Source organism: Tamandua tetradactyla, chromosome 5 (assembly GCF_023851605.1).
Source record: "Tamandua tetradactyla isolate mTamTet1 chromosome 5, mTamTet1.pri, whole genome shotgun sequence".
NCBI lineage: Eukaryota > Metazoa > Chordata > Mammalia > Pilosa > Myrmecophagidae > Tamandua > Tamandua tetradactyla.
Window position 1 is genome coordinate 167,039,098 of NC_135331.1, and position 17,220 is coordinate 167,056,317.

Sequence of the window (17,220 nt, forward strand, 5' to 3'; positions counted from 1 at the left end):
CAGCAGCTTTGGTTGGATTCCACAAGTTTAGTTTGTTTTATCATTCAGTTCAAAATGCTTTTGAATTTACCTTGTGATTTCTCTTTGACCTGTGGTTTATTTAGAAGTGAATTATTTAATTTCCCTTTTTGGTTATCCAAGTAACATTTATTAAATACCCACTGAATACTTGGTGCTCTATTAGGCATTATTTTTCTTGATCTCTACTTCTTAACAGTTGGAGTATGTCAAATAAATGAAATAAAAATAATTTTCCTATTTTGGTTACCAGTTGGATTCTTGGATTCATCTTCCAAACTTAGACATTCAGAAACAGGAAATGGAATATACTGTATTCTCAGCTGTAGAGTTGATCTGATTTCCTCAATGGCCATCTGTTTATTTGTGGGCAAGAATAACAAAGGTTTCATAGCCATATCTATATATTTTTTAATAATTACTTAAAATAATGAATAGCCTGAACCATGCTTGCCCCACTTTTGAAACAATTCCTGCTATAGGCTATTGCAGTAGGAAGTTAATACCCCTGATTAAAAATAAAGACCAGATCTACATAAGCATATGTTGTATTGCTGTATCTGAAGTCATGAGGGTGTGATTAATGGTTCTTAGGAGTTTTAATTTGGCGTGTCTTCCTCCTAAATATCACTTAAGCTTGGTTGCAAAGTCTCACAAATGAGTCTTCTATACATGCCAGACCAAGACATGGCACTGCCTTCTTGGGGCCTCATTCTCTCAACCTGCTGGGTTCCTTACAGGTTAAATTCAAAGAATAGAGCCCAGCTTGCATGCACTAAAGGAAGTCATACAGAATCTCCATGGATTATTCTTAGTGCAGAGCAGTTAAATAATATTTCTTGGCTGAAGGCAAGGTGTGTTTCTCAAAACCAAGTCTAACAGTGTATTTAAGTTAATTAAATCCTTTTTTTTTTTTTTTTTTTTTTTTGCATGGGCAGGCTCCGGAACTCGAACCCGGGTTTCCGGCATGGCAGGCGAGAATTCTGCCACTGAGCCACCTTTGCACCTCCTGTTAATTAAATCCTTTTATTACATTTTTGGGGGTCAGAAAAACAGACAATGCTTGTGTTTGGGAGCCCAAAAACAAACAGTATCATTGACTGATTTCTGTCTTAGAGGTCACACATAGTTTCATGTTGCCTTTTGATTTATTTTTATTTGTGGAACATTTTTCTTAAAACATTTAACAGTGCATAATCTTGAGTCTTTTCTTTTCTTTAAATAGGAGGGGAAAATGTAGGAAAAAAAATATGGTGAAAAGTGGCCTCAGTTTATTCCAGGTGGGATGTAGAAGTTTTCCCAACAAACTAAAATTACCTGCTTCTTTAATTTCTCCCATAGTATTTTGTACCTGGTAGGGTCTGTGTACAGCCAGCGTGATTGGAGGCATGATGCTTTCTAATGGAGCTGGGGTCATTTGTATTATAAAGCCACGCTTCTGAGAATGAGAACACCAAGTTATTATTTATCTTTAAAAGAACTAATAGCTTGTTTACAGTAATAACAATTTTCTTTTCTTCTTATTTTTCCCTGACAATAGCAACCATTGTCTGCAGCTTATTACTAATAAGGTTTTGAGTTGTAATTTTTAATCTGAGGTGGGAGTAGGGGAGAACAAAATTAACATTATAAATGTTTTCACTTTGTTTTTATTTGACATGGAAACTTTACTCGTTTCTTTATTGCACAAAGTGTTTTATTACTGACACTCAGCAAATGAGTGAGAGAAAGGACCTTTCTGTCGTGTCCTTCCCCAATATCCAGAATGCAGGCGCATCTTAAATGTTTGAATGAATGATACAAACACAAATAGTAAATGCCTATTTCAATCCTACCTTATTTGTATCCCCACCTCCAGATAGAATTTTGAGGATAGCTAGTATTTTGATTATTCAAGTTGGATAATTTTGTTTGGATGGAAGATCTATGTTATTGTGAAATTTGAGTTTATGAAATAACATCAGGAAAAATAGAGTGTATAATTGGGCACATCCTGTGCTACTTAGTGAATCACCAACCCAGTGTAATCACCATGAAGCACTTTGGAAACCAGGCCTGTGTGTCCTTGCTTGTGCTTGCAAAACCAGAAGTTTTACCCACGATCATCAGCAGTTCGCCCCACTGCCGTGTCCAGGGTCCCTGCTCCTGTGGACTGAGCTGCTGCTGCTTTGCTGGCTGACTGCAAAGGCATCAGATGTCATCAAGCAGAACCAGGGCCTTCCTTGGTCATTTTAAGGCCATGGCAGGAGTTACAGCTCAAAATATGATTAACAAGGCAGTATCCAGAAGAAAGAATTAAGTGTGTGTACAGAGCATGATGTACCTCCATGATTACAGTGAAAAATTACTGGGATGACCCTTCAACCGTATTGACTGCACTCTCTCTTCAGCTCTGTACATGACTGCTTTGGAAAGAGTAGGTGGATCAGTAGAAAGAAAACGCTTGGAAAAGCTAAAATCGAAACCCAGGGTTTTCACATACTCCTGACCTTTTAAGTGTTCCTAAAATGGCATGTGGGATGCTATATGTGTGGGTATTTGTCTGGAAAGTCGGTGCTTAGCATTCACTAGACTCTCAGAAGAGTCCATGACTACGAAAGGTGAAGATCCACTGCCTTAGAGAGATGGGGCTCTGTATGGTTGTGAAAAGGAAGTTAAAGTTTTAAACCCAATAGAAGGGAAGGCACTTAACCCTGGAAGAAAAAGGAACACTTTTTGGCCTTCATCTGTGCCTGCCTGCAGCACTCCATTTACTCCAATCCCTAAATCCTTTTAAGGAAAGACTTTGATTTCCCTTGTGGGCAGTAGCATTTCCAATAGCTGGTTAAAGTGCTATGAGATAAAGAGCTAATTTTTAAGAGAACTTTTTGCCTTGGAGGCCCTTTTTCTTCTCCAACCCCAGTGTTTGGTTTTCCTTTGAGAATCCCAGCACTGTACACTTTTTGCACTCCTACAGTGTTTGTGGTCTTTAGCACAGCATTGCACAATGATTACAAACATGAGTTGGAACTAAAGGAGTCTGTGTTTGAATCCCAGCTCCTTCATTTAGCAGCTCTGTGACCTTGGGCAAGTCACTTAGTTTCTCTGAGCCTCAGTTGTTTGTTTTTTTTTAGCTATTGAATAGAGATACTGATATACCTTATATTGTAGGATTGTTGTAAGGATTAAAAGAGTACTGCTTGTAAAATTCACAGCATAGAGTTTAGCACATTTTAAACTGGGGAACCTTAACTGCTGCTCTTAGGTAGCGATGTGCGTGTTGGTGAATGTGTGGTTAGTCCCTCCTTTCCCCAGCTTAATTATCAAAACTTGAGGCTGGAACCATGTTTTATCCTTTTGTATATCATCCAGAGTACCTAGAATAATAATTGCTGGTTGCTTTTTTAATGCGATCTTGAGTCCATGCCAGGCTACTGATAACCCTGGAGGCCTCCAGAATTATTCTGTTTCCGTTTGTTTCAACCCTCAACAGAGACACTGTAGGCTTCTGCCTCACCTATTCCAGTTTTTCTGCATGGGGACACCAAGGCAATTGTCAGGTGCTCCTTGAGACATGCCTCTGCAGGACAGCTAGAACTTTTAGTTTCAGTTTCATTGGTCAGGTCCAGTTTGACCTTTGGTCACTGATGCTTAATGAGGCTTAGGTTTTTACAGGTTCAATTTTGTATTTCTTGGATAAGACAGAGACTTTGAGTTCGGTTCCTTTGCCTCATAAATAGGAGGGAAAGCACTTCAAGTCCTGTGCTGCAAGTGGTGAGTCAGCTGTCTCATCTTCCTGTGCTGTGTTTCCCCCTCTGCATCGTTCCCACTGCCCCACCTTAGCCCTGTCACACAGGCTGGGCCCTCCCAGTTTAATCATGTCCTTATCAGGCTGTATTCTTCAGAGAGCATCGATCAGTTCACACTGAAATCTTAGTGTTGTAGCGGTTCATACCTTATTTCTCCTTCTCAGGAATATGGAAATTTACAAAAGGGATATGAAGCATCTCCTTTCCTTTCCTGTCCTAGTGTTTTCCCTGTCCTCCATTCTCCCTCTGTACATGCAGACACTGAGGAGAGCCTGTTTTGCTCCTCTGGGGAAAGAGCCAGTAGGTGTGAGAGGCAGCAGGAACTCTGCTGGGCTCCTACCGTCCTGCAACTGTGATCATCCGAAACGCCCCGTTTCCACGGATCCCACATGGATCAGTTTTCCTTTCTCATTTACTCCGAGCAAGGGTGGCAGCAGCAACTGCAGCAGACGTAGTAGATTAAGTGACTCATTTTGCGCAATGTCTGTGGAGAGCTGGAGCCTCCTTGTGCTGTCTCTTATTCAGCTGTTCTTCCAGAAACTTGCCTCACTGGAGTCCCAGCATCATGCGTAAAAGGGCCTTTTAAAAAAGGCTGCAAGGGATCCCCTTCTAGGCTGTGCAGTGGAAGCAGCAGGAGGGCTGATTTATTCTTTGAATAGAAGATAATATTACTTTCAGGACAGCGGGAAAGGGCACTGAAGGGGCCGGTGAATTCTGAGCCCAGACAGGTGCTCGTGAGTCCACCTTCGTTTTGTGGCACGGTTCCCTCTCTCAACTTTGACAAGTCAGAATCCTACCAGATTCTGATGCTCTCAGGAAGAAATTTTTTCTTTTCTGTGTATAAGAACAAAGATTGTCTAGGAGATCAAATAAATCAGAAGTGCATCCTCAACAGAGTGAAAATGAGTACCAGTATTTCATAATTTTTTTTTTGCAATTATTTGACATTTTAAAAAACTCAGACTAAAAAGTTTATTCATTGAATATGTGCTGTGTGCATAGGGTTAAACTTTTTTTCCTGGTATTTGTTATAATTTAAGCAGGCATTTAGTAAAACTATGTCTAATAAGCTAGCATATAGTTGGAATTATGGGTTTATCTTTGTTTTTTAGTTTCCTTTGAAAAGTTCAGTTACTTAACATTTAACATTGTTTGTGAGTTTGATCAATTGTTTAACCTTAAAGTAATGATTCAAGTAAGTTGTATTAGGTCATTAGATGAGTGGTCGCAAACACTTCTGTAGAGGTACAGCAATTAATTTCATTCTTTAAGTTTATTGATGAAAATCCTAGGCTGAGCAAAGGTCCACAGTTAATGGTACATTTGCAGATCTAGTATGAGTTACCTGTCCACAACTGTCATTTGCAGGGACCAGTAAATTTGAACTTCTAAAAGACAAGATGGTTTTAAAAAAAAAAAAGAGCATGGTAAAAGCAATTATCTCTCTAATACTAAAGAAATCCTTAATCTGGGTAGCTGTAGGAAGAGTTTTATTCTAAGCTCTACTACCTGTGTCAGGGTCCTCAGAGGGCAAGACCTTTACTCCCTTGTGACTCATTTTGGGTGTAATAGAAAGATGATTTCACTCGGAGTCAGCAGGCTGGGACCAGCCCCACCCCACCGCCCCCAACACCTGTGGAAACTCGGGCCAGCCGGCAACCTCCCTGACCTTAGCCTTAGCACAGAAATAACATCACCTGTCCTGGTTGTTTGACTGAGCTGCCATGGTACTAGCACAGCATCGACCCTGCTCCAGCCACCCAGCAGGTTAAAGTGTGTTTTCCACCCAGAGGCTGCCCAATAAGGGAGGTCACAGCGTTTTGACTTAGAATTGTGTCTCAATTCAGCTGACCTATTGCGTAAGCGATCTGCTTTCCCTTTCACTTCTTCCTAGGTAGACTGCTGATTGCCAGTGGGAGGAGGGGGCTGCTGGAGGCAGGCACTGAGGAGAGGAGGTAGTTTGGGTCTATCTAAGTTAGGAGCACCACTTACAATGACCCTGGGACTTCAACAAAAGTGAGAGTAAGTCCAGTACACTCTTTTTTTTTTTTTTTAATAAAACCAATCAACTACAAACAGGGAGATTCTTAACATACAAACATTCCATACCAGCACACTCTTCTAAAATGGCTAATGTTTTAATATTTTGGCATCAGTAATTTGAAAATTTCACTTATGTGTAAACCCATTATTTTTATGGTACGAGATGGTAAGGGTATCAGCTGGCCTGGATAGAATTTAGGCTGTTGTTAACTCCGTGGTATCCGAGGATGCTCGCTTTCTTTACTGAGGCATCGGAATGCACTGATCGCGGCGTTGCCAGAGGCACCTGCACACCCCCTCCTCCTGGCAGGCGCTCAGTGTTTCCTGAAAACTGTTCCTACTTTAAGGAAAGCCTCGTTATTCATCCCTGTTCTAGGTCATCAGTGATCTAGGCACATTGTACCAAGACAAACAGGCCACCGATTTCTGAGATCGAGAACCATTATATAGCCAGGGAGGGAAAGGTAAAATCCCCTTATAAGTTACGTGGTCCAGGGAGCTTCTCAGATTTGTTTGTTCCCAGGAATCATTGGTTTCCTGGATTTTTTTTCCCAATCCTTTACTGTTCTACCTATTTTAGAGTGAAATGTCTTAGGAGGGTAATCTTGTTAATCACTAATCTGGACTTACGTGTTCCCAGCTCTCTGTGCCAGTGTTTCGGTTAAGACGTCAAGTGATTTCTACATACGCTGTAAACTTTGACATAAAATTATCAGATACTTAAGCCCAGAGACATCACTAAAGGCTTTACATAGGAGGTGATGTATGAGCTGAACCATGAAGGACGACAGTTCTTTAGGTGAAGAAGGGGGGTGACCTCCATGAGGGTGGGGACAGTGTGTATGGTTCACACCGAATTCCCAGCCCCCACGGAGGCCTGTACACGTGACTACTAACTAGATACTTGTCAAACAAATGAGTGCAACTTGGAATCCCCAGGTAAGGGTAGATAGTGGGAAAGTAGGGCAACAGGTCTACCCTAAGTGTCAGGCCAAAGGATTTGTTCTCTTATCCTGTAGGACAGGGATGGTTGGTGGATGGTGCTGTCTGTTGGTCCCTCCTGCAGGAGAGGTCTTTGATCTTTGTGACTGTCAGGCAAGTAGATGGAGCAGAATGTGGCATTCCGGTTGCTGTGAGTTTATTCTCCCTAGTAGGGAAATAGGAGTAAAGGAATACGGTCCTTCTGTTAGGCATTTTCCACCTGTCCCAGTCTACCTTCACATATGACCAGAATGCACACACAGAGGCTGGTCAGGGGCCTGATGGGGTTGTTGAGGTGGGAGAAGCAAGAATCCTGGACCAGGATAGTGGAGCTGGGAATACGTGCTTACCAGCAGTAAATTCTCCGTAAATGACACCACACTCAGTTACTTAGTTATTCTGAACCTAACTGATTCACAATACTGATTTCTGAGTGGGACGTGAAAAGTGATCCCTGACCACCAAGAGCTTGCAGTCTCGTTAGAAAAATTACACACACACGTAAATGGTGAAAGAAAAAGCAAACAAAAACCCAGGTAGTATAGTTGTAGTACAGCTCAGTGACAGTAAGACCGAATGTTAAAGCCAGAGTGCCTGGGTTTAAATCCTGCTCTTCCACTTAGCAGCTGGGTAGCCTTGGCCAAGTATCTTGTCATCTCTTTCCCTCAGCTTGCTCATCTGTTAGTAGCATCACCTACCTAAAAGGGCTGTTGTGAGAGTTAAATGAGTATATACATATTTAAAGTGCTTAGAACAGAGCTTGGTGCACATCTAAGTGCTATATAATTATTACTTTAGAGGTAGAGTCCCTAAGCCTCAGTTTCCCCTTTATAGTAAGAACTTCATAGAATTGTGAAGGTTTAGTGAAATGTCTGTAAAGCATCTGACAAAGAGCCTGGTACAGACCAAGTGCTTAAGAAAAAGTATCCATTATCATTCTCATTATTTGATAGTTGTACCTTGGTGTTTGGCTCTCCCTCCTCAAAGACATGGGGAGAGATACTGTATTTTAGTAATCTGCTTTGCTTTTGGTTTCAGAATCTACTTTTCAAAACAAAATATTATTTAACAGTCCTGTGCCCCCCCTACAAAAATGACAAAAATAGCTCTGTGTGACATCCAGAAGCCCTGTCTGAGATTGAAATCTCTAGTTATGCATCTTAAAGTATTAACTAAGATAAAGCATGAGCTCAGCAGGGGCTTTCTAATGACTAATCCACAGTAACCCATTTTTTAAAATATTTTTCTCCCACACAAGAGAAGAAATAGTAAAAGCAGAACCTTTTGGTGGTGATTTAAAAGGAATGTCCCTCACAGGGTGTTGGGGGAGGTGGGGAGAGTTTTTGCCACTGAGTTTTGTTAATTGATGCATGACTCTTCTACAGGTCCATTTGCCACACCCAAGACATCAGGTGGAGGGCAGGTAGGAGGAAGACAGCTCCATCAAAATTCTAAGCAGCTTCACCGTGTTGAAAGAGTTTGAACCCACGCTATCAGCCAGTTGTAATCAGGAAGAAGTGAACAGTACACTGTGCTGGGACTGGGTGGGGAGGACACCTCTTTCCTCCCCCATTAGGTCCCAACAGCCAAAGGCATATGGTGGGAGGAACCTTGGGTAAGGTGTAAAGAGACATGAACAGTTAGTGGACTCTTGATCTCCAGGGGTCTTTGAACTTTTCTAGAATTGGGACGGAAGCACAGAGGGTCCTGTTTGCCTAAAGTCATGTAGTGCTTAGAAGTTTGGACTTCAGAGTCTGACAGATCTGGGCTCCAGTCTGAAGTCCTTGACTTATTGGCCGAGGACCTTGAGCAAGTTCTAGAACCTATTTGGTCATCTGCAAATCCCCAATTGAGGATTCAAATGAGGCTTTGCATATTAAGTACCTATCCCAGTTACTAGCCAAGAGAAATTAAAAATTATCCATTACTTTTCGTGATGGTCTTAGGTAGAAGAGGAAGCAGGGAGCTCTCTCAAGGGTGGGGGAGGAAAGTTGCCTTGTAGATTGGAAAAGGACCGTTCTCACACCTCCTCCCAGTTCAGTGCTATAGGAAAGGCGAGTGTGGGTCAGAATAAGGTTTGTCGTGTAATTGTCTGCCACCATGTTCCTCAAGGCCTCTTGACATCCGAGATGCAGTGGAATGGATTTGGGGTTGGTGGTTGGGCCGTGGGCAGGGGTGGGGTGTGGGTCTTACCGAATCATCCAGCATGTTGTACTTTTTTAGAATTAGAAATTCAGAGTATGATACTATTATAAGCAAATGTTTTATTTTTCAGAAAGAATTACAAGGAGGTAGATGCTTTAATTGGGTAATATTTTTGCTTCATAGTAAAATCTCTGAGCAGTATTATTCCATAGTGTTCAAAAAATACTTTTTTTTCTTGATCAGAGACATTAAATGAGTGATGTATCTATTTTTATGTGTTTGATCAGGATTTTTAATGAATAAGGTAGCACTTGTCTTTAAGCACCTTTGATAAGAATTTGGATAATAAACTCCAGTGAAAAGAGATTGTTTTCATCTATAACTCCCTGTGGCCTTGATGGTAAACCCCTGATAAAAGGATTAAAAATATACAGATCAGGAAATTGACTTAGATTCATTTGCTTGGCTGTGTGATTCTGCACTTACAGCCCTGAAATAGAAAAAGCTCATCTGAGGTTTTAGGACCTTCCTCTCTACTTCCAGGTCATTCTCGAAAGTCTTAAAAATTTTTTTTTAATTTTTATTAATAAAACCAATCAACATACAATACGAACATTCTTAATGTATGGACATTCCATACTTGGTGTGGCTCACAATATCATCACATAGTTGTTTATATATCACCATGATCAGTTCTCAGAACATTTACATCACTCCCGAAAAAGAAATAAAAAGAAAAAACTCATATATACACTACCCCTTACCCCTCCCTTTCATTGACCAGTGGTATTTCCCTCTACCCAGTTTATTGTAACCTTTGTTCCCTCTATTATTTATTTATTTTGAATCAATATAAAGAATTTTTTTTTTAACACGACTGTTTTTTGTTGTGTTAGTTTTGACTGTGTTGGTGCTTTCGAAGCAAAGGTTCTCTCCTCTGATTTGGTCATAGACTAGAAGTGACTTTCAGAGAAATTGGCTTCCAGGCATAGAATGAAAAGGGAAGAAGAAGAGTGGATAGAAAAAGTTCTCGGTGATACAAGTAAAAGCGGGAACAAAGAGAGAAAAGTGGGAGGCAGAGGATATGAGGAAGTCAGAAAGGAGGTTTAAGAGGAAAGGGCAGTTTGGAAGAGAAAGAGAGGGAGGAAGAGAGTGGAATGGTAGATATTGGGTATAAGGAATATTTACCAATATTGGTGGGTCAGGGAGGGTTTTAGCTAGGAATGGCCAGAGATAAGATTGAAGCAAAAGGATAAATAGAGATAGGTAAGTGAGGAAAGAGAGATTGCATATGGTTGGAGGACAGAGAATGCCCAAGGGGATACATTGGTGGTTGTAAGGCTCTCAAGGGAATTTTAATATATTGGGAGTCAAGGATGACTTTTGCTACCTGATTGAGCAGGGGAGTAGTTGGACATTTGCATCTAATGGGGCCACCTGAGCTTTCGTGCTTTGGGGTGGGGAGGAAACAGTGGAAGGCTGCATTGCCTCGCCTTTTATGCTAATTTTCTTGGGTCTCTGACTGAGGTCTGTCTGGTCTCATCAGCTGGTTCTACATTTCCATCTCCTTTCTCTAAGTTGGATCAACTCATGCACAAGTCTCTCTGCTTCTCTCTATAATGAACTCTTTGTGTGACTCAGTTCACTTTTAAAAAACGTTAAAAAAGGAAGAAAACGCTCAGACCCTCACCAACCCTGCTATCTTTTTTTCCTCCTCTTTTGTTTCCTTGTGCCACTAAGAGTCATCTTATTCTTTCTCGAGGAGTCATTATAAAAAGGATGTTGTTAATTAATTGATTAGAATGCATAAAATAATCACTGGCTTTTAAGGTCCTTTACTATTTTTCACTGGATAAAGTTTTTTTTTTTCTTTACATACATAGGTGTCCAATCCCATTTATGTTAGACATTTTAATAGTAGCCTTCCAAAATGCATGAAACTGTTACTGCTTTCTTAAACTAAGCCTGGGGACCTTAGCTTATCATGATGGACATCAATATTTTTGCCATACCTTTGTGTATGTGTTGCAGTCTTGAGGTTTTAAAATCATCTGATTTTGAAAGACTGAGGTAGTTAGGATTGTGGGTACATTTATTCACCTTCATTTGTGTGTGTGTTGTGTGTAGGCACCTGGGGATGTAGTGGAAGCAAGGCAGACATCTCCTCTGCTGGAACTGAGTGTAAATTCCGAGCGATGATCTGACCTTAGCAGCGTGGAAATCGCCTGTCTTACTTGTGTCCTGGGTGGTTTGGACAGTCTGGCTGCGTCCAGATAAATGGAGTCTTACTCTCTCCTGGACCTGACATGATGCATTTGGTCATTTCTTCCCCGGGTCTGCAAATGCCTCCTCCCTCAACCCAAATGCAATGTGGGTTTTATTTTCTTGAAGGGAAGAGGGGGCGAGGCATGTGTTGATTCACACAAGGGGTAGTATTGGTCTAGGATTTTTCTATTTTTCTACTCTCTCTAATCTTTAAAACAAAACTGTCTTAAACACCCCTCTCCCCCCCAACCAAAGGAGAAATTAAATAATTTAGGAATCTGTTTCTTTTTATGTAGTTTCCTCAAGCTTTCTTATGAGTAAAGTAGCACTTGTCTTTAAGCACCTTTGGTAGGAATTTAGATAATAAACCAGTAAAAAGTATGGTGCTGTACCTTCAGTAAAGTGCCTTCTGACACTCTCTTGTCCTGCCTAAATTCCTTCTGTTTTCTGTCAGCTATCCTCCTTCAGTCTCCCCAGGGTCCTGGCTCTGGCTGCTGTCCTCTCTGATGTAGAGGGAAGCCTGTGGAGTGGTCAGCTGACGAGACAGCAGAGCGCTCCTTAAGGGTGGACACTGCTTATAAGATTATTCTTTGTTACTCATCTGACAGTGGGCAAAATCTTTTGCCCTTGTAAAAAATGCTTAGTAGAGGTAATCAGAAAAGAAAGCTTTCTTTTACTGTTTGTCAAGTGAACTAGCTCTGGCGTGAATGCTTCTCGTTTCTAGCTGCTGTTGGAGAGCTGGTTCTCCGCAGGGACTGTGGGGGTGCTCCCCACTGGTGGGGAAAGAGCTGGCTTCTGCACTCCTGCCCACTCCCAGGTCACTTCTCTTTTACCCAGGTCTCAGGCACAGGGACCTGTGAACAGTGCGCCAATTTAAACCACTTCATTGATGGGGTTAGAGAAGGAAAGTATGTGTTTAGTTTGTGTATAATGTTTTTTAAATGATTGCTTTTAAGCTTCCTTAATTTAAAAAATTATTATGAAAAATTTAAGCATATTCCAAAGTATTAGAGTACATATTCCAACAGTTATCAAGATTTTGCCGTGTTTGCTTAATCTATCCTTTTATTTCTTTCTCTGTTTTTCCCTTTTCTGAGAATTTTAAAGCAAATCCTTGGGTCTCAGTTATTTCACCTCTGTAGACTGTCAGAGTACCTCTGTAAAACGTGGACATATCCTTACATAACCACACTACCAGTATCTTGCCTAACAACAGTATTCTCTTGGCATCTCTTGGCATCAGCTAATACTCAGTTTATAATTTAAAAAAAAACAAAAAAACTGAATCGTGTTAAAAAATTTTTCTTACACCTCTTTTGTTAGAATCAAGATGTGCGCAAGGCCCACACATTGGATGCTCTGTCTCTTTTAATCGAGAGCTGTCTCCAGCTTCCCCTCCTCCTTTCTTTATTCAGGCCATTGATTTGTTGCAGAAACTGGGTCAGTTTTCTTGCAGAATGTCCTACATTCTGAATCTATCTGTTCTCATGTGGACATTATCTTGTTCATCTATCACCTAAATTTCCTGAAACTGAAAATTAGCTCTAGAGGCTTGATTAGATTAGGTTCAACCTTTTTTTTTTTTAATTGGATAGTGCTGTGTGCCTTAAGTTGCATCACATCAGGGAAAGCCTCCTTCATTTAATGTTACTTAAAAAACTGAAACCATTCATGAATACCACATTTGCTTTAGCTATGGTGCTAGACACTAGAAACTACAAAGAAGAGCAAACATACTCCAAGCGGCCTCATTTTCTTTTCGGAAGCAGACCATAACCAGTAGCGTGGCAGAGGATAAGTAAAGGGTGGCAGGGGGCCAGCAGGCCAAGAGTTAGTCCAGTCAGTGGAATACCTGTGGTTCTAACAGGGATTGCTTGGGAAGCCTTTGAAAGTTTAGCACTCCCAAAAAGTCAGTGTATAATACTTTTCTCCATATGATGTCTGTGATACTTTTTCTACAACTAATTTTAGTCCATATTTTTCTTCCTTGAGTAATTTTTCTTTGTCCCCTAACCCACCGTGCATTACATTATTTACAGTAACATAACATTACTGCACATGCACGTGGGTCGGGGCAGGACCTATAGAAACTGCAATAATTTTCCAGATTTGGTCAGTGAGACATACCAAAGGCAAGTGAAATTCACTGTAAAAAAGAAAACTTGCACCGTGTTTGAACTGGTGATCCACTGATCTCATCCTGCCTGACCCATATAAAGTTAGAAGTGAAAATAAAGGACTACAAAAGGTCTTCAAGGTTTCTAGTGAATACTTTTGTATTTTCTTTCCTTTTTGGGGGTGTATTATGGAGAGGTATAGGCTTCAAACAACTTAGGCTTTAAGTTTGTGTATGTGTGCTTTTATAAAACTTTCAAAAATCTATGAAGTAGTATTCTTTAACATATTGCAGTCTTTTTTACCTGTCTCTTCTTTACGGAGTCCCTTTCCCATAAGAAAGTAAAATTCTAGCTAGAAGATGCTGTCTCAGTTGAGGGTTCATAAAAGGAACTTCAGCAAAAGAGAATGTCCCTCTATATATTCAAATTAAAAAAACTCTCTGAGGAATATTTTGTTCACTGTTGTATTTTAGCACCGAGCACACAATTCTTACTAAATACTGGTTGTATAAATAAAATGAGATGTTGGTCGCAGTGGTGTTTACTTTTGTTTAGAAATTGCAGGCAAACAATTTCACAATGAAAAATCTTTAGCCCGTATTAGATGAGGGACTTTGACATGGGCACTATAACATTTGTGTGTGTATGGCATTGGCAAGTAGAAGAGGCTTTATCTTATCTGCTAACTAATTTTTTTAAGGGTTATATGTTTATAAAGAACATTGAAATTAAAGTACACATGTATACCATAAAGCTACTTAGTAAAATTATGGGTTTTGTTCTTAAAAGAAAAATGGCATTTCTTCCTTAAAAACCAATTCCTGTTACAAGTGACCAAAAACTGTTCGGAGATCAAGCTTTGATGCATTTACTGCACAAAGGTCAAATACTTGGGTCATTATAACTCTGCACCCTTTTGTGCATGCAATACAATGAGCCCTTTGATATGGGTGCAGCACAATCTCAAGATGAGAGAAGGTCACGTGTTTTCAGGCATTAAGAGCGTGATCTACTCTTTTTTCGGTTCCCTGTTGTAAGTGGCCATTGAGGGGGGAAGTTGGACTAATGAATGGCTTTTGTCCACCTTTATTCTATTCTGTACTTTCTTTACACAGAAGCCAGTTTGATTGCAACCTCTTAAAAGAAAAAGTTGAAAGTCATGGAGCTGAGAAACAACCGCCCAGAGTCATCCACAGACAGCCTTCAGTGTAGCTCAGTTACTCAGATTTTATCACGTATTTGGTAGCAGGATTTTGATTGCTTTCAAGCGTCTATCTAGTGTATGGATTCTTTGCTTTCCACTGGGAGCAGGTCCCTTTTTGAAGGAGGCAGTGTGGATTTTTATGTGGGCCCTGGAGCCGGTCCACCTGGGCTCAGTATGTGGCTCCTCTTATTAGCTTTTTGACCTTGGGGGAATTACTTAACTCCTCTATGCCATAGTGGCCTCATCTGTAAAATGAGTTAACAGTGCAATCTGAGGCATGTAAAATGCCTGGCACAAAGAAAGCGCTTGGTAAACTTTAACAAGGCTCTTGCATTATATGTATCAATTTATTTAGAGATGCATTTCAAGTATTGAGTATGTGAAGGAGGCAGAGGGTAGAGTTTCTCCCTAGGTGACAACAGGATATTATCTTGGATAGTTCAAGTGTTCAGAGATAAGAATGAGCTCGGGTTGAGGACGGTGGAAAGGTTCAGGGATACCCATAGCCACTGGGAAAGGAGAAGCTCCTGCTTAGACCGTAGGCTGTAACTGCTACCCGCAGTCCTTTTTGCTCTGTTGGGTCTATCTGCTAATGATTTGAGGTATAATGCTCAGAGTGGGTGTGGTCTTGAGTTTGGATTTTGTTGTTTGTTTCTTTTTTCCTTCTTCCATGATACATTGTAGAAGGAAAACCAATTTGAATAGAAACGAGGCCTTTAAACATTTTGCATGTGTGAGATTTGTTTCCAAGTGATTAGGGGTCAGAAAGGAGATGAGTGGGTAGGGGACAGATGCATGAGTTAGATGGAGGATAGATGATGGTACCTGGGGATTATTTTAATATTCTTTCTGTTTTTGCATATGTTTGAAACTCTGCGTGAGAAAAAAGTTTTCTTTTAAGTTGAGCAAAATAGGTAATCTGAATAACAATTTGGACAGGATGATACCATTTATATAGCTGTAAAACCTGCAAAACAATATTATGTATATATACTTATATAGTAAAAACTGAAGAAAAAATGTACAGAAATAATAAATACCTAATTTAGGAAAGTGGTTGCCTATGAGAAGGTTGATATAGAAATGGAATGAGCAGGGGATACACAAGGTGCTTCACCTGTACTTGTAATGTTTTAGTTCTTTTAAGCAAATGTGGCAAAATGCTGAAATATGTTAAAGTTAGATGGTAGGTCCTTGGGTGTTATGTTCTATATAATTTCCAAGCTGTTTAAAACATATCACAATAAAAAGAATAATATTCTATGTTATGAATCTTAAAAAAGGGTTTTTTAGACTTGTCAGGAGTGGAGCTGCAGGCGGTGTGGAGAGGCTCATTCCCTTTCTGCGCATCTTGTCCTGGCATTTCACACTGTGGCAGGGATGAAAGCGCGGTCACCTGTATGTTTGCATGATGAGAGACGTCCTCGTGGGCCGGGGGAATGGAGAGAAAGGATCAGAATTACAGGCACTGAAATAGAGCAGAACTGGTGTTTTCTGGAACATGCTGACCGGCCTTCATCGGAAGGTTTGGGGTAGGACGCGGAGTATCACTTAGTTACAGTGATGTGACTATTGGCAGACAATAAGAAAAAAGATTTTAAAAGCATAGCTTTTGGGTATCATTCAGTAGTTGGTTCCTGTGATGGCTTCAGAGTAGAAAGACAACTATTTCTTCTACTGGCTGGACTGTGTGGTGATCTTGTCGGCTGTCCACACAAAGCGGGATGAACCTCTGTCACCCCTCAGGAGAGAGGCGAGCTCTCAGTTTGGGGAGTGAAAGAACAGGTTGCTCTAAGGACCAGATTCTCAGCCTGCTTCCATACTGTGACTCGCCCTCCCAGGTCCATTCCGTGGGTAACTTACAGATTTATGGATGTTGCGACAGTGAGCACGTGCAGTAAGCACACACAAAATGGTCATTTGACCACTCAGGGAATATAGGTATAAGATGTTCATTTTTTGGGTATATATTCACTAACCTCTCCACAGTAGATCACTGTTTCACAACGCTGGAGAGCTCATTTAATGGACAAAAAGGTTAAACCCAACCTTTTATACCCGGCAGGATGGGTATCCTGTAGATAGAGCAGACCCTGTGTTGAGCCCACGCGGAGCTGCAGAGACTTCAGGCATCCCGGAGACTCTGCTTTCAGGACTTGGGACCTGGTCTCCTAGACTGAGGAAACCACTAGAAAACCAGAGCAGCCCTTCACTGTGCCTCCAGGGAAATGGCCTCCTCATTTAAATAAGGATGGAGGTCTCTAGGCTGTGCTTATTCTTATGTATTATATGGATATCCCTTTTTAGTTTATGGTGTATTGGAGTGACTGAAGGAAAGTACCTGAAACTGTTGAGCTGTGTTCAGTAGCCCTTGATTCTTGAAGATGATTGTATAATGATGCAACTGTTATAGTGTGACTGTGTGATTGTGAAAACCTTGTGTCTGATGCTCCTTTTATCCAGGGTATGGATAGATAAGTAAATAAATAAATAAATAAATAATAGGGAGGATAAGGGATAAAATAAATTGGGTAAATGGAAATACTAGTGGTCAGTGAGAGGGAGGGGTAAGAGATATGGGATGTATGAGTTTTTTCTTTTTTCTTTTTATTTCTTTTTCTGGAGCAATGCAGATGTTCTAAAAATGATCATGGTGATG

The 17,220-nt window shown here is 40.6% G+C and overlaps 1 protein-coding gene across 5 annotated transcripts in view; it reads left to right on the top strand.

Moving 5' to 3' along the window:
• The window catches only part of FOXO3 (forkhead box O3), a 119,104-nt gene that overhangs the window by 53,105 nt on the left and 48,779 nt on the right, over positions 1 to 17,220 (top strand). The window contains exon 1 of one of the 5 annotated variants that reach the window (XM_077162574.1): positions 966 to 5,665. The exons of 3 other annotated variants lie outside the window; for them this stretch is intronic. The gene's annotated coding sequence lies outside the window, so the exon portion shown is untranslated. One more of the 5 variants, XM_077162577.1, reaches the window with a different exon arrangement.